Genomic DNA, 20,915 nt, shown 5'->3' on the forward strand with positions numbered 1-20,915 from the left:
GGCTGACTAAATACTTTTTTGCCCCACTGTATATGTCATTGCAAACCACATCTAAATTGCTCTCAAGGCTAAAAGTGTTGGACAATGGACATGCATTATGTTGGTGGTGGTGTAGCACACTTTTTCAAGTATCTTTGAAGATGGAAGACATACCATATGGTGCTGTAATCTCAGAGATACAGACAGTTCGAATATTTTCCCTGTAGTCTCTCTTATGTTTCTTTCTAGAAAGTACTGTCCTAAAGTTTTTGGAGCCCCGTTGATCCAAAATTCTGCTTAAAAGTAAGCAACTGCAGAGATCCAAGAAACAATTACGCAAATATTCTCAATATTCTCATCCTCCTCGACCTGAGTGCAGCCTTCGATACCGTGGGCCACAACATCCTGCTCACCCGACTCAGGGACATTGGTATTGAAGGTATTGCACTCAGATGGCTCCAGTCCTACCTCACTGAACGATCCCACTTCATCTCCCTCCCAAACCACTCCTCTGCCACAGCTTCAGTCACCCAAGGCGTTCCTCAAGGATCAGTACTTGGTCCCCTCCTCTTCATCGTTTACATCCTCCCCCTCGGTCAGATACTCCGCTACTTCAACCTCGACTTCCACTGCTATGCTGATGACACTCAGATCTACCTCAGCACCAAATCCCTCCATAACCCACCCCTTACCCACATTGATTCCTGTCTGACAGCTATTAAAACTTGGATGCAACATAACCTCCTCAAACTGAACAGCAACAAAACAGAACTCCTCCTTATCGGCTCCAAATCCACCCTCATCAAGGTCACTAACATAACTCTCACCATCGATGGCACCATTGTTTCCCCCTCCAATCAGGCACGCAACCTTGGCGTAATCTTTGACCCCACCCTCTCCCTCGAACCTCACATCCGCCAAACAGTCAAAACCTCATTTTTCCACCTCCGCAATATTGCAAAAATCCTACCCTCTCTCACCCGCCCCGCAGCCGAACGACTAATCCATGCCTTCATTTCCTCCCGCCTTGACTACTGCAACTCACTTCTTTACGGCATCAGCACTACATCCCTCAACAGACTCCAACTGGTTCAAAATGCAGCTACACGTCTCCTCACGCATACCAAATCATGGCATCACATCACCCCAGTCCTCAAAGACCTCCACTGGCTTCCTGTCTCCCATCGCATCAACTACAAAATTCTGGTCCTCACCTACAAAGCACTCCACCATCTGGCCCCCCCTTATCTCACAAACCTTCTCACTCCTTATCAACCCCCACAGTCCCTCAGATCCACCGCAGCCGGACTCCTATCCATTCCCACATCCACACTCTGCAGCTTTGGGGACAGAGCCTTCTCAGTGGCAGCTCCTAGGCTCTGGAATTCCCTCCCCCAAGATCTCCGTGACTCTGAGTCCCTCACAGTCTTTCAGTCCCGCCTCAAAACACATCTTTTCAACTCTGTCTACCCATAAGCCCCCCCCCCCTCTCAATCAACTTCCTCTTGACTGCCTTTTTATTTTTATTTTTTATTTTTTTTATACTTGTTTGCCTGTCCTTGTTTGTCTACCCTCCCTCATACTCTAAAGCGTCTTTGAGTTGTGAAAAGCGCTATATAAATAAAATGCATTATTATTATTAAATGTCAAATAAAATGATGCACTGTAGAGCATCTTACATCAGAGCTTTGAAGAATCTCTTGCTAGTATGTCTTGTTTTCCTCTAAAGATCTTTTGCTGACTAGGGCCTTTTTCTTCTGAACTGTTCCTATTGGCCGGCCCCATTTCTGGTTCACGGATGACCCAGCAGCAAACTGAAGTCTCTATGACACTGATTTTATTTGTGTAAGCTCCAGTAAATTACAATGACACCTTTGAATTTCTCATACCCGAGTCATCACAGAAAATGTTCCGACAAATAGAATGTAATTTGGGACGCATATATTCTAAATCTGACTGATTGTTTATTTTTCTAGTTTCTAATGGGACCAAAGTTATAAATACCTAGGTATCTGGCTTGATGATTGTCTTACTTTTAAACTTCATGTCAATAACCTGCTTAAAAAGCTGAGGGTTAGACTAGGTTTCTTTTTCAGAAACAAGTCCTGTTTCTCTTTTGAAGCCAGGAAAAGGCTAGTCACTGTGACCTTTTTACCTGTGCTGGACTATGGTGATTTGATCTATATGAATGCACCTGCCCATTGCCTGGAAAAGTTAGATGCCGCCTATCACAGTACCCTGAGATTTGTTACTAACTAGAGCACTTACTCATCACTGTACCCTGTATGCCAAGGTAGGTCTGCCTTCACTAACTGTACGGAGGCTCAGTCATTGGTACATGTTCATTTACAAAGCCATGTTGGGTAAACTACCTTTTTATATCTGCTCTCTGATCTCTCGACGAATTGAAAGTACATATTGCCTGAGATCTCATGATGTTGTTTTATTAAATGTGCCAAGTGCTAGGACTGTCTTAAGGAAGAAAGCTTTTAGTTGTGCAGCTCCACTAAATTGGAACAGTCTGCAAACATGTTTAAAACTGAGCACTTTGGTTCCCCTGCATCATTTTAAAACTCGGCTGGGTGACATGCTGTTTGATACTCATGGTACCTGTCACTGTAAATAGAGTTTGTAAACTGTACCCTGTACATTATGTTGTATGTCATCCTTATTGTTGTTCTGTTGTTTTTATGTTACATGTATAACTAATATCCTGCAGGTCACCCTTGAAAAAGAGATATTTTGATCTCAAGGGGCTTTCACCTGGTTAAATAAAGGCTACAAACAAAGGGTGCTTGCACATAACATGTTTGTGTGTTTGCATCTAAGAATAAACTGTGTATAATTGAGGCTTTTTGACACGGTGGGATCTTGATGAGAAAAGTAATCGACTTTCAGTGCAGGTACTGCCAAAAATAGTTCATTACCAAACCAGGCTTTCTGGGAGAGGGTTTTCAAATACATGACATCCAATTACTTCTCAACAGAGACCTTTTATTTAAAGTGAATAGTCTGTATATACCCCCATAATTTGGCTTTGAAACTGATTTATTGAGCCACTTATAGAAGCACTGGTCTGACTGACATCTGTGATTTGTTTTCATTTAGCATCAAACAATCTCAGCCAAGATAGATGTAACATAATTCATTGTGCTCTGAAAATTGAAATACAAAGTGCAGGGCATAATTTGAATGCTATTTTTGCTTGATTCCCCATTTCAACATAAAACAAGAAAAGGACAGGGAGTGTTTGCAACAGGTAATAGCAGCAGTAAATATACATCAAACAACGTTTATTATTTTATTTTTGGCTGTTTCTTTATGTAAGATGTAAGAGGTGTATTTCTGTTTTAGTGTTTTGTTTATGTTGTTTCTACTGTATGATGCTTGTTATTCAAAAAAAACATGTATGCCTAAATGGAGCAAAAATGCATATTGACTGCAGATAAAACCACATTGACAAGTAATTAATACCTTCATAAAGTTGGTTCAGTATTAAGTTAATCCTTTTAGCTCTGTTTTGGTCTACACCAACTTCTGAGGTCATATCTGTTTATTAGCCGCTAGAAGCTTCACCTTGTGTCAAGGGGTGAACTCAGAGGCATGCACTCAAATGCACAACTCAGACTCAGACTCAGGTGGTATTAAAAAATAAAGACTTTACTGGATTTAGCACAGTAACAAAACAGGGAAACACAAAATCACTCTTTCGAGGAAAAACTAATAGCAATCATCAGGAGCATGAAAATGGAATACGACCATGGAGCAGGCTTGAATGTAGTCATGAATGATAACGAACTGGCACTGGACAGGTGGGGACTAAAACAATATATACACAAGGTGAGGGACACAGGTGAAAACAATCAGGGCGGGGTAAACAATCACGAACACAGGAGACACATAGGGGCGGGGAGCATGGAGTCCTGAAACAAGAGGGAGAATTACTTTTCACAATAAGACAGAGGGCACAGAATAAAGGCAGGGACATGACAAAACTAATATAAAGAATACACTTTCATAATAAGTTTCCGAGACATGACACCTTGTTCATGAGCTAGTCACTAACTTTGTCTTCCATTTGAGTGAATCAAGATTGATTAAAGCGTTGATATTCAAAAGTAGAGTTGTTGGTTGTGTATTCACACTTACAAACATGCTTAAACCTGTTAAGCCCCAAGCCTGTTTTTCAGGTCTCAGGCTCGAAAATGACATTCCCAGAACAAATGACCATATCTTCACTTCTAAAAGGGGTAAATTCATAATTTGATGCAATGATACATCTGTGAGTTGGATGTAGAAGAGTCAGATTCAATATAGATTTTTTTATTTTAAAGTAAATTCAGATTGAACATAGTAAACATTTTTTAATTATAGTGTCCGTCCAAAAAAAACACATTACTTATAGTGAAAACCACCCTTGAATGATGGGATAGTAGACTAAAAGCTTTAGGAATCCAAACTATAACATATAATAAGTACCAAAAACAAGTGACATTTGACCTTTTTAGAGAGGTTTAGCAAAAAAACAAAACACTTTTGGGGTCATTTGGGTGGATTTGCCATATCTCTGGCCCCCCTCGGTCGATTTTGATGATTTACACCTCTTTTGAACCGTTAGAGCCAACAGAATAGAGGGGACGTTCCTAAAATCCATATAAACATTACCAATAGGCGCTTTTACACTAAGTACTTTGCCATACATAGTTCATGAGAACTTAGTTAATCAGAACTCTTTAGTTCTGATAAACTAAAGAGCAGATCGCGTTCACACCGGAATAAGTCCCTGAGGGAGGATTAGGCAAATGAAGCCCCTGACGTCACTTCTTCTTCTTCTGCTTTGGGTTTACTGGCAGGCCGCAAACAACTTGATGGCGTATACTGCCACCCGAAGTCCCCGGCCGGAAGTCCCCGGAGTTCCGAGTAAATCGCCAGAACGCCGACATCTCCTCATCACTCCACCCCTCCCACGTTTTATTTTGTGTTGCCATAAGTTAGTCTCTCTGCGTTTGTGCGCTGGGCTAATGCTAATGCTAATAATGCTAATGCGAGCAAATAAAATGGCGGCTTCACAAAACTTTTTGGGAGTTTTACGGGGCGTGGTTTGCAATCCGCCCAGCCAATCAGAAATGGGAACCTTTTACTCCCATGAAAGTACCTGCTCTCTAGCAGGGACTGAAAAGGGGGTGGAAAGGTTCTCATGAACTAAGTTCTAGTTCCGTATTTTTTGGAATGAACGCACATTTTCGGGAACTATATCGGAACTCTACTGGGAAAAGTACTCCGGTGTGAAATCGCCTATTGGTGAATAATAATAATAATAATAATAATGCATTTTATTTATGGGCGCCTTTCAAAGCTCTCAAGGACACCTTACAGAGCATAATTAAAAACAATCAACAAAGAAGAGCACACAGTAATACAAGACTTAAAAAAAATACTTAAATAACAGAGACTTAAAAAAACAGAGACTTAAAAACAACAATCAGTTTAGCAGAGATTAAGAAATAGAATACGCCAGTTTAAGTTTAAAAAGGTGTGTTTTCAGGCTGGATTTGAAGGTTGGGAGTGAGTCCATATTGCGGATGTCTTGTGGGAGAGAGTTCCAGAGACGGGGGGCAGAGTGGCTGAAGGCTCGTGACCCCATGGTGATCAGGCGGGCAGAAGGTACAGTGAGTTGGAAGGCAGAGGAGGATCGGAGAGTACGAGAGGGAGTGTAGATGTGAAGGAGCTCAGAGAGATATGGAGGGGCAAGAGTGTGAAGGGCCTTGAAGGTGAGGAGCAACACTTTGAAGTCTATGCAGTGCTTAACGGGGAGCCAATAGAGTTGTTGGAGAACCGGAGTGATATGATTAATGAAAGGAGTTCTGGTGATGATACGGGCGGCTGAGTTTTGGACCTGTTGGAGCTTACGTAGGGATTTCTGAGGAAGACCAGAGAGGATGGAGTTGCAATAATCGATACGGGACGTAACGAGGGCGTGGACGAGGATGGCGGTGCTGTTGGGTGTGAGTGACGGGCGGAGGCGGTTAATATTGCGGAGGTGGAAGTAGGCAGATCGAGTGATGTTGTTGATGTGGGCTTCAAATGATAAGGTGCTGTCAAGGATGACACCCAGACTCTTAACTTGGGGGGAGGGTGAGACTGTGGAATTGTCAATAGTGAGGAAGAATTTGTCAGTTTTAGCCAGAGTGGACTTGGAGCCAACTAGGAGAAACTCGGTTTTATCACTGTTGAGTTTTAAGAAGTTGGATGAGAACCAGGATTTGATTTCCAGTAAGCAGTCGGAAAGGGCAGTGGGGGGGAGAGTGGAAGTGGGTTTGGTGGAGAAATAGAGCTGGGTGTCATCCGCGTAGTAGTGAAATTGGATTGCGTATTTTCTGAAGATATGGCCGAGAGGTAGGAGGTAGATGATAAATAGGAGGGGGCCCAATACAGAACCCTGAGGAACACCAGTGAAGACTGGATGGGACTGTGATTTGAAGTGTTTGAGTTGGACAAAGTGAGTACGGCCGGAGAGGAAAGATCTAAACCAGGTGTGGGATGTGCCAGTGATACCAATGGAAGATAATCTGTCAAGGAGGATTTGGTGTGAGATAGTGTCAAAGGCTGCAGTCAGGTCAAGGAGGATGAGTATCGATAAGAGCCCAGAGTCAGCTGCTACTAGGAGATCGTTTGTGATTTTAACCATGGCCGTCTCTGTACTGTGTGAGGAGCGGAAGCCAGACTGAAATTCTTCAAAAAGATTATTGTTGTTCAGATGAGTGTGGACTTGGGCTGCAACTGTTTTTTCGAGTATCTTGGAGACAAATGGTAAATTAGAGATTGGGCGGAAATTATTCAAGTTGTTGGGGTCCGCACCAGGTTTCTTGAGAATAGGGGTTATTGCACTTGTTTTGAGGGATGAGCGCAGCAATCCCAAAACCGGAAGCTGGGTTGTAGCTCTCACACACTCTATATGAAAATGGAATGATGGATTATCAGTAATCATTTCAATATGACACAGACACATTGGATTAACCTTCAGCAGCGTTTTTATCGTTTCAATGCCATTGATCACAACTTTTGATCAGAAAACAGCAAATGTAAGACATATTTGCCGTTTTGGCTCTGTAAAGCTACGTTGTGTGTTGTCTTGTTTGTGTAGATCCGATAAGTAATAAAGTATTTCTACCGTGAGTTCTGTGCTAAGTGCGTTAGCATTTTTTTGCTCAGTGCTAATTCAGAGGCTTGGTACTTGTGTTTCGTTTAGCAACATTTTGTTCATATCGTCAGTTAGCTGAGTTTCTTCCCGTTAAGTGGGTATGACACATTAATAGGTTGTTAAATGTTAAGAAGCCCTGAGACACAGTTTCGTGAAAATGTCGTGAAAAGCCCCCGCCGGCGGGGTCTATGGGGCTTAACGGAGCGTCCACACAGCAGCGTGCGTTGACGCTTGGCGGTGGGCGTGTCTGAAGCTTGGGGATTTTTTGCCAGCAACGCGACCAACAACCAATCACATGAATCTCCCGCCCCCGACATACAAAGCAATAGCAATGTTAAAACGAAGTAAACTGGATATAAAATCCCCAAACAGGCGAAAACCTACCAGTTTCACCCACTGTCTCTGCCACCTCCCTCCATGCCTCGCTCCTCCGGTTTGTATCCCGGTAGATGAACAGAGACTGATCATACAGCACCGGGTGATTCACTACCGCTATAATGAATTTTCCCTCCATTTTTTGGAATATGAGGAAATGACCTGCGTAGTCTCTCCCAGCATACACGTGGTTTGATTGGCTAGCGCTTGTACTGGCAGATTTGCATAAACGGGATTTCATTGGCTGACGCTTCTGCCGAGGCGCCAAAAGTTGAACATTGCTCAACTTTTGAAGCAAGCAACGCCAGCAACGCTCCACGTCGCTTCCCAAAATGCAGTTCGGCTAAAAGTGACGTCACCCCATTCAAAGTGAATGGGCAGAAGCGTTGGAAGCTTCAACGCACGCCACTGTGTGGACGGGCCGTAACAGTAAACCTTTGGCTCCTACCTGTTGTGGACATATAGGTCATCCTTCTTTATGTAAATATAGAAAATGTTCCGCACGATTGAGGGGTTTGGGGCGACTTCTCTTCAGAATGAGAGGGATGCATGTCACGCCACGGGTTGTCCATCACCTGTTTTGCTTTGCACCTGGCACTCATGGTGTACCTCACAGTAAGCAGATGTCTTGAAGGAGTCGTAAGCCATCTGTCTCCACATTGAGCATGCCTCCTGGCACACAGTGACTCCCTGTGATATATCCCGTGTCCTAACACACACAGAGGGCTGCAGGGATCCTGCTTTATTGTTCTTAATCCCCAAAGTTGGCAGTAATCATGTGCAATTTCTCAAAAATGTGTAATGAACGGAAAAGTAGATCTTCTGGCAAATTTCCCATTATGCTATAGTAGAACATCTAGTATGACTTTCTGTTTGTTAGTGAGTTTTTAACTTGTATCTACGGAGGGGCTCCGTATGTAGGTCACGTAGAGTTGTCAGGACAAACATATAAACAACTACCTCAAATGTGAAGTGTGTTCTTGTAAATTTAACTCGCCATAAAACATGCACTTTTAAAACAAGCCACTTTGTATTCACACATACATTCAATGTGACATTTGACTGATTGACAAAATCCCAGCAGTGCAAATTATCGTTTTCATGGAAAGAAAAAATGTGGTCTTAAAGGTTTAGTTTTTTTGCTTAGACATATTGATTGCATTTTTAATTGTATGGAAACACATTTTTAAAAGTGTCCATTACTTTTGATTGAAAATCTCTCTCACACATGCTGTGCTTTACATCTGACAAAGCAATCCCATATACACATACCTCTTAGTAGCTGTTGTGGAGTTTTCAATGATATGCTGTTTTATATTTTATAGTTAAAAGCTTAAAACAGCTAATGAATTGTGCGATAATATTTGTACTACTTTAACCAAATTCAAAAATGTAATTGTTTATAACATGTAGTTATCACAACAAACTACTATCTTTCAGACAGCTGTGAATTTTGTTGCTTCCCTGCTCCTTGATAAGCCTTTTTTATGCTGTAATAGAGTGTGATGCCATCAGAATAGCTCAGTGTTAGCACCTCCTATGGTCGCCTAAGTAGCACTGAGAAGTAACAGTCTGAACAAGCTGTAACAATGTGCCAAAGCAGCAGACAGTTTAATTCCTACTCAGCCATTATTAATACAAACATTAGCACTGCCAGCAGCCTACTGGTGATAATACCACTTCATAAAAGGACATTAATTGTGGGAATCAGAATACAGTTAGTAAAATGAAACAACCAGAAGTCATTTTTCTATTAAATATGGATCGACCGCTACAAGTCGTATGAGTAACTTCCCTCCCACCACAAGCCCTGTGTGGGCTATACTGTATGGGCAGGCCTGAAGCACGAGGCTCCCCTGATAAAATATGGTTTTCACCTTCTGCCCCGCCAACGAAAAACTGTCACACACCCCACACAAATATGGAGCAGCCTTGCACACTCACCACCATCACATGCTCACTCCTCTTCACTGTTTCTTGGTTTATATACAGGGAAAGGGAAAGAGTTTCTTCCCGTTAAGTGAGTATGGAACATTAATAGTTTCATAAATGTTAAGAAGCCCTGGGACACAGTTTCGTGAAAAGAAAAAGCTCTGCGCCCGCGTGGGCATGGGGCTTAACAGGATAATGTTTTTTACAGACTTCATAGAAGGGCCCTAAAGTCTAACATTTCAAACTATTAACGCTGGAACGCTCTCCCTGCAGAGATCCGTAACATCCCCACGCTTGACGCCTTCAAAAGGGCCCTCAAATCTCATCTGTTTGCTAAGGCCTTCGGCCCCTAATTTAGTTGTTGTTTTGTCTTTCTGACTGTTTGTCTGGCTGCCTTCTGTTCTTGCTTGTTTGTTTTTGCTCCTGTATTTCCCTGTAAAGCGACCTTGGGTCCCATGAAAGGCGCTATATAAAACTAAGCTATTATTATTATATTATTATTATTATTACCAGGGTTAACAAAAAGAAAATGTCTGTGTAAAGTGTTCTTATTTGGTTAATCGGTGAAGAAGAAAGGCAGTACAAAAGATGTCCAAATGTGTGCAGTAGTCCAAAGCCACAAAAAGACCTTCACACAAGAATGACATTTATTTATTTGAAAGAAATTGTATTTTTTATCACAACAAATAACAGTATTTCAGTGCCTTGTAAAATCATCTTTGTAGAAAAATATACAAATCATGCTGTTATATGCCTGTCAGTCTTTATTACCCCATACTTAACTGTAACTATGCAAGTAAGTATCAACAAATGGCAAAGGTATATAGCATGATTCAAGGTTAAACCAGTGTTGTATTTATGAGATCATTTTGCATACAAAATAAGTCACTTTTACCAGCTGATTCAGTTGATACTGTTTAGAAAATGAAACGTAGTTTGGTCAAATATGTACAGCAAATTAAAAAAAAATACTTTCTGCAACAATCCAATAAGCATCAATATTCAGATCAATACAAGTTGTTTGAATGTATTTAAGTTATCATCATAGACACATTTATTGAACGCTCAGAAGTTGTTGAAAGTAATTTCGGTGAAATATAGAGCTTTAATCTTGTTTTCACTCACTTCCGTTCTGTTATTTAGAAGACCTTGATGTGATGAATCACTGCCAGACCAGTGTAGAGAGATGAAGGTTTAATTCTGAAAAACATGGTGTACAGTATGTGTTTTAAAATGTGTTTTGTCCACACATCTGAATACAGTACATACAGTGTGCAGGTTAAGGAAAACTCACTAACTGCGGTGAAATGTTTACTTAAAAAAAACTATTTGTCATAAGTTCAGGAGTTTTCAAAGTCTGAGACTGTTGGCTTCCCCTCAGACAAAGCTTATTTCACTTTTTTTATGGTTGTGTGTGTCTATGGGATTATGATATTTGATCCCACCCTCAACAATTTAGCCTTTTATTCCTGTTTGACATAACTTTAAACTGCACAAAATACATACATAATGACGTCTGTGTAAGGTCATTTTTTGTTTCTGAGTCTCAAAAAGTGATAAAAACAATAATATTCCAATAAAATTGTATCCCTGAAATATCTCTTTAACCAAAACACACATTCAACCTGTGCTATTTTATCATTTTTTCATGACTAATGTAACATATAAAATGTCTGCATTAGAGTATTAGACATTATTAGATAATATTACATTATAATATTAGTGTCTGCTTAATTACAGGCTGCAGTCACCGCTGTTAAACCTAAGGAAACGTGTAGAATCAATGCCTGAGTTGTAGTATTATGACTAAACAGCAGAGATGTCCTTTAGTAACCTCACAGTCTGTACTTTCCTCAGGCGGTGCTGGGCGGTGTGTTCAGGGACGTCATCTCCAGCTCTCTCCTGCCGCTCTCAGGCTGATCTGGGAGGAGCAGCACTTCCGGTCGTCCTCATCCTTTGTATTCCTCTTGTGCTGCAGTCCTCCTCCCTCTCCCAATTGCACAGCGTTTTTATTGAAGAGACATCTGCACACACAGGCACATTGATACTTGTTTACAGTGCTTGTTGGCGTTGGTTAAGATGGAGGTGATATCGGTGCATAGATTTACATTTCAAAGGCTCCAGAGTTAACTTACGATGGGTAAAGCAGTACAATAGTTTTAATGTATTTTCAAAAATCATAAACATGGGGATGCATATGGGAATGCACTTAAGATCCTTTGCAATATTCTTATTATTAAAGCCAAAGAAACTATCAGAATAAAAGATGACATCTAACTCTTCCACAGGAAACTGTGTGAAATCAAAGAGGTCAAAAGAGTAGCAGTCAACTTTTGAGAGAGCAGCTAAGAGGATTAACTGATTAACTGTTTATTGAAATCAAAGGATATGAAATATGCCCTCATTCACATCTCAATTCCAAGAAATATAAACTATATGCATAAATGTTCAAATTCCTATATTCAATACACTACCCATAGGAACTTTAGAAAAATATAAAGTATGTCATGTACCAACGCATTTCACTCATCCATCCATGCTTGCTCATACATACACTGCAAATGCTCTGCAGGTAAGCTGAGGCAGTGTGCACAGGAAGTGTTGCACAATTTGACTAAACAAAAGGATAATCACTCTGTGCTGGAGCTTGAGGGGAATACATGTTTCTCCACTCTGCATGGTGACAGAGCAGCATCACTGCCTGCCACACCACCCTTCAAAGACTTCTGCAAAAGCAACAGGGATGAACAGCACAGCAGCTTGGTGGTGCTGCAGTGTATAAATGAAACCTGGAGGAAAAGTTAAACAAAAGTTCTTCTGCTCTGACTTGTACAATCCCTCAGGTCTATTTTGCTGCTTACTAATGTGCGTCCCCAGGCACAGTTAGGTAGGTCCTGCAACATCTCACCCACCTCAACCCCACTGACTGTCACATGTGTCAGCAGTATCTCGATGTGAAAACCACGACCAGCTCCTTGGTCTTACTAATCTGCACGTGTTTTTTTGCAGCACATGGTGCAGCTATTCACAGGGTCACGGGATACCGTGACCCTGTGAATAGCTGCACCATGTGCTGCAAAAAAACAAAAAAAATCCCCCCTGCTCTGCCTTGCTGATATAACCCCAGACAGATCCATTTCATATCTGTTTTGTGTACAGTTGCACAAAAGGTGGCCCGGGCAGATAAGGTGACAGTTCTCTGGAGAGAAAAATAAAAAATGATATGAAATAATGAGACAGGAAGTTAGAAAAATACAGAGAGAAAAAGAAGGAAAAACACGAAACAAAAATGAAATATTTTTGCACAAATTAGGTTACATACTTGCTGCTGGTAGAGTAATTAACTCTGTTCATATCTATACTACTATTAAAGTATGTTACAATGAAATTGTTCTAACACTCTTGTGTTGTGATAGTTATAAACTTCCAGTTGTATTACAGTTTAATGTGTATGATCAGACTCAAACCCCTGTCTCTGTGGAGATCATGTCTGAATAATACAGGTTTGCATAGCTGGAGGATTTGAAATGAGGCATCTCATCTGCTGTGTTCAGTAACGCTGAGAAGAAGTGTCCTGGTGGAGCCGTTCAAAAAAGAAACTTATGAAATTGGTCAATTTAAATTCTTAGTAGTATCTATCACCACTGAACTTAAACAACCGGACCAGATTTTCTAAGTTGGTGTTTCTTAGTTGGTTTAACACAGATATTCTATTATTAAAAATAAAAAACATCTTCACTTTGGGATGGATGCCATAAAATGCTCTGCAAACATACTGTATATGGTCCCCAACAAATAATGACTTTTCCTCTAGAGCCACTGTTTTGATAAATTGCCCTGACATATGGTTTAAACTCAAACTTTGTTTCCCCTCTAGCAACATAATCAAGTCAACCATTACATTACAATGTGTTACATTACAATGTGTTACATTACAGTTTGGACCTTATCTGATGTATTTGTTGTTCTCAGCTTAGTTCTCCATGCGCCGACAGTACTTATCTGGTTTTACTTTTAACTGATCAATAATGAGGTGAATTGATAACTAATGTGTTCAGACTGAGAGAGGAAATTAGCGTGAATAGTTAAATGCAATAAGGCATGTGAATGTGAACATTGCTGTTTTAAAGGAAATGATTTGCAGCTTGAAATGATGTGTTATTTTTTCTATTTCTATTTCCATGCTTATCCCAAAAAAAATAAAATGGATAATAATAATAATAATAATAATTTCAATTTATATAGCGCCTTTCACGAAACCCAAGGACGCTTAATAGATATTCCACTCAAGTTATACTTGTGAAAGCTTATCCTCTGTAGATTCAAAAGGTACAAGGATTCTGTGAATGTAAAAGCTACTGTTTTGTTGGAATTCATGCCAGTTACGCTGACAGCACTTCAACCGTTTACATCTGAACAAAAGCATCAGAAATTCCATAGAAACAGCAGCTGCATAATGTTATTTTCAAGGGGCATTTAAGATGCTTACTATTCTTTGCCAACATTGCCGCTGAGGTTCTCCTTTGATATGCTGCTCGCTCTCATGTTCTACAAGAATGGAAATTCCAGTTATATGTACGTATTTGTTGGTCATCCCAATGCCTACCAAGTGATCCGAATGCTTAAACACAAAGAAGAGTTTAGATTTCCAAAGACATTGTTCTGATTGGTTATGGATCTAATCTTGCTTCACTTAAAGCAAGGACAGGGGATACTAAGAGAGGCCTTTTGCATTGATTGCCTGCAGTCACAGACAGTGGCGTAGCTGTGGGTGGGCCCGGGTGGGCCTGGGCCCACCCACATGCACGTCTGGCCCACCCACAGCCAATCAGCGCTTCATAGCGCAGAGCCGGGAAGCCCAGAAGGAAGTGCCACAAACTGCAGTTAATCTAGTGGCCGACAGGGGATGGATGCAAAAAGGAGCAATTCCCATAGACCCCCATGTTAAAATGCCCAACTTTACAGCAGAAATAAACATGTTTCTAGCCTGGATCCAATAAAACGTATTCTGGATATAGTTAGATTCCACCTTCATGACAATGGAATAGGGAGTGCATTTTTTTACCGTGAGTCTTTATAGTAAGTAAAGTAACTTTTGCCGTGAGTGAATGAGTGAGGGGACGGGGCAGTTTACACACACGCAGCTGCTACATGCAGCAACACACACACACGGAGGAGATGGCGGAGAGAACTCCTTCACAAATAACAACAGTTAGAAATCCCCCAGTATGTCATCAAGAGTCCTTTGTCATGCAGTTCAAAGAGAAAGATAAGGGGGAAAGCTTGAGGCCATTATCTTAAATGTTCCATGTCATGCTTTTCCGGTTATTACCCGTCCCCTTGTGTGTTATGTAACCCTCAAACCCTCAAAGTACACCCTGTAGCGAGTAAAACGTTAACACAGAAAAGACCTGTCTATGCTGCCCCAGAACGCCTCGTTGGAGATTTCTCTTTTTCCATTGTTTTCTTCTTATAGTGTCGTAAGTACAGTGACGTATTGGGTATAGTGACGTAACGTATCCGCGGATCCTCACACACACACACACACACACACACACAATCTTTTCTCAGCTGCAGCTCCGCGGATTTCTCAGCCTGAACTCAGCCTGACAGCGAGATGCGGAGGGGCTCGGTCTGGGCTTGTTCTGAGCATACCCGCAGACTCACAGCCAGGCTGCGCGCGTGTGTGTGTGTGTGTGTGTGTGTGTGTGTGTGTGTGTGTGTGTGTGTGTGTGTGTGTGTGTGTGTGTGTGTGTGTGTGTGTGTGTGTGTGTGTGTGTGTGTGTGTGTGTGTGTGTGTGTGCGTGCTCGGGCTGGGTTCAGGCTGTGTCTCGCTGTCTCGCAGATCCCCCGCAGCAAGCCAGCTCACACTGTCCGCTCCAGCTGTTATTTTCTCGTAGTGTTGGCTTTGCCTCTTAGATAACAATACGTTTGGAAATTAAGACTAACCTTACCTTTTTAGGGAGGTGCACAGGTATTTACCCCTTCTGAATAATATCAAAACTACTTAATAAATACACAATTTTGAGGGAGAGGGAACTTTAAAGTATTAAAGCATTCCAACTTGTTATTAAAATGCCCTTTTTAGTCCCTTTAGCAAAGTGTAATAAAGGGTTTTATCAGCATTGGGACAACATCACAGCAGCACGTTCTCCTTTAATGCCTGAACTCAGCAGCCATAACATTAATAAATATTACAAGCAACTTTAACGCCCTCAGGGTGTATCACTTTGCTTTGCTGAACACAAATAGCTGCAGGCAACAGTATGTACGTCAGAATAATGGCACAGGGAATTCCCATTCCTTAAATAGTAATCTCCAGCATCACAAGACAATCGGAAAGTGAATTAAAACAGTTCATAGAATGGTTAGTATAAATAGTACTGTCAAGTTATTACTTTTGCCTGTGGTATCATTTAACTTGCTCTCAGGCAAAATATACATTATAAAGATTTATTTTATGCGTTTTAAATGATAACAAATGCACTTTCATAAATCCTATTTCTGGCATTATGTTAAAGAACACTTATTCATTCAAACAAACGCAATTTTATTAACCAACATGATAAAGAGCATACAGTAGATTTTGCTAACTTCGTCCTAATCTGTGCAACATTGATTAATAAAGGGATATAATGCAATCAAATGTATAAATGCAGATCATATACATGTTGGAAGGTAAGGGCTGTGCTGCTAGTGCAAAGTTCAAAACACGAGGCTTTACGTAAGTAAATATTGCTTAAAGGTCCCCTATTATACTGTTTTTCATCAATATATTATACTTCTCAGATATATACAAAACATGTCTCTAAAGTGTTTGGCTCGAAATACCAAACAGATCATTGTAACATCCCATAAACCCGTCTATTTCAGCCCTGTTTCAAAAGTGCTGATTCTGTGTCTTTTACTTTAGATGAAAATAAGGAGCCACTCCCAACGCCCCTCTGAGAGATATTTGGTTAAAAAAAAGCTCTAGGAGATTTCGCTACAGTTCTCTATCATATAGACCAGGGGTCGGCAACCTTTCTGATATGAAGTGCCATTACAACAAAAAAAAATCTCGAGCTTGACGCTTGTTAACTGTCAACTGGAGAGCGGGGGAGCCTCGCTAGGGGGATGCTGTGGACCTCTGTCGCCTGTCAGCGCAACTTACATGATGCAGTTTAAACACAGTTAAATAAATAAAGGGCGGTGCCGGCCGCCAGCGAACCGAGACCGGTCGTCAACAGCCCGGTCGTCAACAGCCCGCTGGCGACCGGCTCAGTTCGCTGACGGCCGGACGTACTGTGATTCTCCAGAACTCACAGTTGGCCAGTCCGAGCCTGTGTAGCATATTATTTTCTATGACAGATGAGCAGATCGTCGCTGGGCTTTTAACTAAAGACACAGCCATGCAAAAACTGTGGCATGTACATCTCCTTATGGGTAATGCAATGTGTGAAGTGCGCTACACCCCTGGTCGTTTCACCATGGAGGAAAGCAGCAGAAGGTCGACTGGAGTTAAAGAGAGCGGGGCCTAGAAGTTATCCTTCTGCGCTACGTTGCGTGCATGGCTTCCTTCTGCAGGTAACAGGGAGACGCGCTCTGCCGGCGGTCTCGTTCAGGATCCGAAAATACAATTTAAATATTTAAATACTTATTCCTAGTGTGCCACTGGTTACGGTCCCACGTGCCAATGGTGGCACGTTTGCCAACCCCTGATATAGACGGGTCGGCTACACGAGGCCGACAGGGAAACGCAGATAACGATAACGGGTCCCAAGGTGGGTAGATCTGCGGATGAAACGCTCTGGGGGGCAAAACGACTCTGTGTCTACACCCTATACGATCATTTTCTGACAACGATGACGCAATAGCCCCGCCTCTCCCCACCTCTCCTGCTCACCCCCGTGTGACCCGCGTCATTGCTGATGTGTTTCGCCAACAACAACAACAGTTTTCCGAGTGTTTCGAGCCAGGTCCCGGTATCTCGCAGGACAGTGCACCCGGGTGCAGGTGCCTCCAGCAGACCCCCCCGCACGGCAGAGTTTCCGTTAGCCGAAATCTAAAATTCTCCGGTCAAAATGTCGCTTATTACATGGAAACCATGCTCGGAAGTCTTCTTCGCTGCTTTTGGTGTATTTTGTGGCAGAAGTACAGCGCCACTTACAGGCCCGGCATATGTACTACAGCCTCTCCAGCGGGTCGAGTGGTCTCGCGTGGAAGGACACGTTTCTGGTGCCTATTGCGTGTGGACGGAAGACTTTTTTGATAACGGTTTTGGTTCGTTTGCGTTTCCGTTCTCGTGTGGCTCCAGCCTCAGGTGATAAGGTGGGAGGTGTTACCTTGGTTGGTGATTAGCTAATGTTTACACTAGCCAAAAAAACGTTATGACATCATGAAGTGGTCAAAATCTGATCAGCTCATTTTCAGACAAGTTCTTATATAAATGGATCAGGACAAAAAGAGAGCGAATCTTTTCTCCTGAAGCTTTCAGAATCTCTTTACACAGAGGAGACACATGTTTATGTATAAAATAAAAGACATGAAAAAGTAGATTTTGCATAATAGGTGACTTTTAAAAAGATGAAGCATGATTACAGTGAGATGAAAATCTGTGCGTAAATTCAGTCCTTCAACCCCATGTTTGCTATGTGTGTGTGTTGTGCAAGAGGCATATATTAAAGCTTTTCCATCATGAGGCTTTGAAGGTGTTATGAAACGGCTGCACAGTGATGGAAAATGCTCTTATTCAGCACCAGAGAGGAAACTGTGATGCCCCTGCGCCTGCTAAGGTGTAATTAAATTCAAGAGGTACAGAAGTTCAGACGAAACAATTTCCTCCAAGTTATCAGAGCTGCCCAGCTAATTTTCTTTTGTCCATTTCAATCGAGTTACTTAAATGGATGGTGCTGTTTTAGAGGCCTCCATCTCTATCTCACTGTAATATTAGAGTACATTTGTCTTGAAAGTATGTTTTAATTATAGTACTTCTACAACAATGAAAACCATTGCATAACTTAGACTTAGAGGGGTTGAAATTAGATAGATAGATGGATATAAAGATTGTATTCAGCTACAGGGATTGTCACATTACAACAACTTTGTTCAAAATGATCTAAATCCATGAAAATTGACATTTTCTACATAAAATTGCAAAACAGTGTCTCTTTTAAAGTTGCAGAATTGTTTTGAGTGAGTTTAAGATGACTCATGCATTGGTACGTACGTAAATATGCGACATGTTTTGAGCAACAACGTTACTGCTAAGTTTTCTGCACTGTCTGTGACGTCTCCTCCTGTCCTGAACACAAGGCGAGCGTCATCGTCTGTCTCCCCAAAGACCGTGCGAAGCAGTCTTTGCCATAAAAGATAATGAAGCTCAGAGGAGCATGCAGTATCTCACAAACATGTCAGGTGCTCTCGTGATGGAGAAATAATTACTCAAGTACTCAAAAAGTTGTTTGGTTAATATGCACAAGGAATTTTCTTTGCAGCAGAAACATAACAAATGAAGAAATAATGAAAGAAAACGGTTTAATCTTTAATGCCATGGCTTCATTAGTTTGTATTTGTTTCTGGCCAAGAAAAGGTGTTTTTAAAAATCCTTTTTTTTCTAAAGTGGTCCTTAATGGAAAAAACAAACATATACTGTACATGGAAATGTATGATTTAAGAGAAAACAACTAATCCCACCAGCTACTCATCATCCGACCTTCAAACTAACTCCCTTAGAAATGAACCTTCCCCATATATCTGCCGATACATTTATTTATGCTTTTAGGGGTTTTCCCTTTCCTGTAGTGTTTTATATAGGTTTTTGTGCATGTCAATTGTCTGCAAAAGCTAAAATCACCAAGTTCAAGCCACACACTCCCCTATGTCATGGTTTGGTAAATATGCTGGACACAAATGCAGTTTAAAACCCAGGGAGGCAGATATAAGATCAGGAACAAAAGTGAGCTTTCTTAAAATGAAAGCTGTACTTACAAAAACACAAACACAAACTACAGGGGCAGGCAAGGTTAAACAAAAGGTAACAAACAAAGCTAGAACATACCGGGAACACTCAGGAGATACAGGAGGGCAGAACAGGGATATCCAAAACATGGGATCAAGAACCAAACCACAGGAAAAACAACAATGACCCAACAAGGAACAAAAGGGAAAGCAAAACTAAATACACAGAAGGGTAATCACAAGACAAGACACAGCTGGGGAGGGGAGGTGAGACACCGGACAACAGGTGAACACAATCAGAAAATCAGACAGGAGGGAAAACACAGGGACAGGAAGCAAATACAGACATGAGACAGGGGGTGAACACCTTTCAAAGTAAAAAGGAAACCAACCGACTGTGACAATTCAAAATAAAACAGAAAATAAACAGATGGTGACACCCTGTCCCTGTCTGAAACGCTTCGATTGTAGTCCTTTGTTTACTTCCGCAACACAGTGACATCACTACGCAACACTTCCACTTCCATTGGCTAGCGCTCCAACACATTGTACGTGATATGTTAAGGAGGGACATCTCTAAGCGGTTGACCAATCACAACAGAGCCGGCCAGCTAACCAATCAGAGACTGGGTTCTGTTTTCAGACAGAGGGTGAAAAATAAAGACCTTTTTGAACATTAAAGCATGGAAATATGTCACAGTAGAGGCACAAAATATAAATATGAACCTGAAAATGTGCAGAATAGGCCCCATTTAAAATATTACCTGTATATTATTCAGTTGTTTCCCCGACTCAGACTGCAAGGAATCTGGGTGTGACCCTAGATAACAACCTGTCCTTCACTGCAAACATCGCTGCTACAACCCGCTGCTGCAGATACACGCTTTACAACATCAGGAAGATACGTCCCCAGCTGACACAGAAAGCGACGCAGGTTCTGGTCCAGGCTCTCGTCATCTCACGCCTAGACTACTGCAACTCCCTCCTGGCTGGTCTACCTGCATGTGCCATCCGACCTCTGCAGCTCATCCAGAATGCAGCGGCTCGTCTGGTCTTCAACCTTCCTAAATTTTCCCACACCACGCCGCTCCTCCGCTCCCTTCACTGGCTAGAATCCACTTCAAGACAATGGTACTTGCTTACCATGCTGCGAATGGATCTGGCCCTTCGTACATCCAGGACATGGTTAAACCGTACACCCCAGCGCGTGCACTACGCTCTGCATCAGCCAAACGACTCGCTGCACCCTCGCTGCGAGGGGGACCCAAGTTCCCATCAGCAAAAACACGTGGGTTTGCTATCCTGGCTCCAAGATGGTGGAATGAGCTCCCCATTGACATCAGGACAGCAGATAGCTTGCACATCTTCCGGCGCAAACTGAAAACTCATCTCTTTCGACTCCACTTCGAGCGATAGAATTATTAACAAAGCACTTATATACTAATAAAGGACTAGCTTATCTAAAGCCAGTTGAGTAGCACTTGAAATG

The sequence above is a fragment of the Gymnodraco acuticeps genome, unplaced genomic scaffold (genome assembly GCF_902827175.1).
Source record: "Gymnodraco acuticeps unplaced genomic scaffold, fGymAcu1.1, whole genome shotgun sequence".
Lineage (NCBI taxonomy): Eukaryota > Metazoa > Chordata > Actinopteri > Perciformes > Bathydraconidae > Gymnodraco > Gymnodraco acuticeps.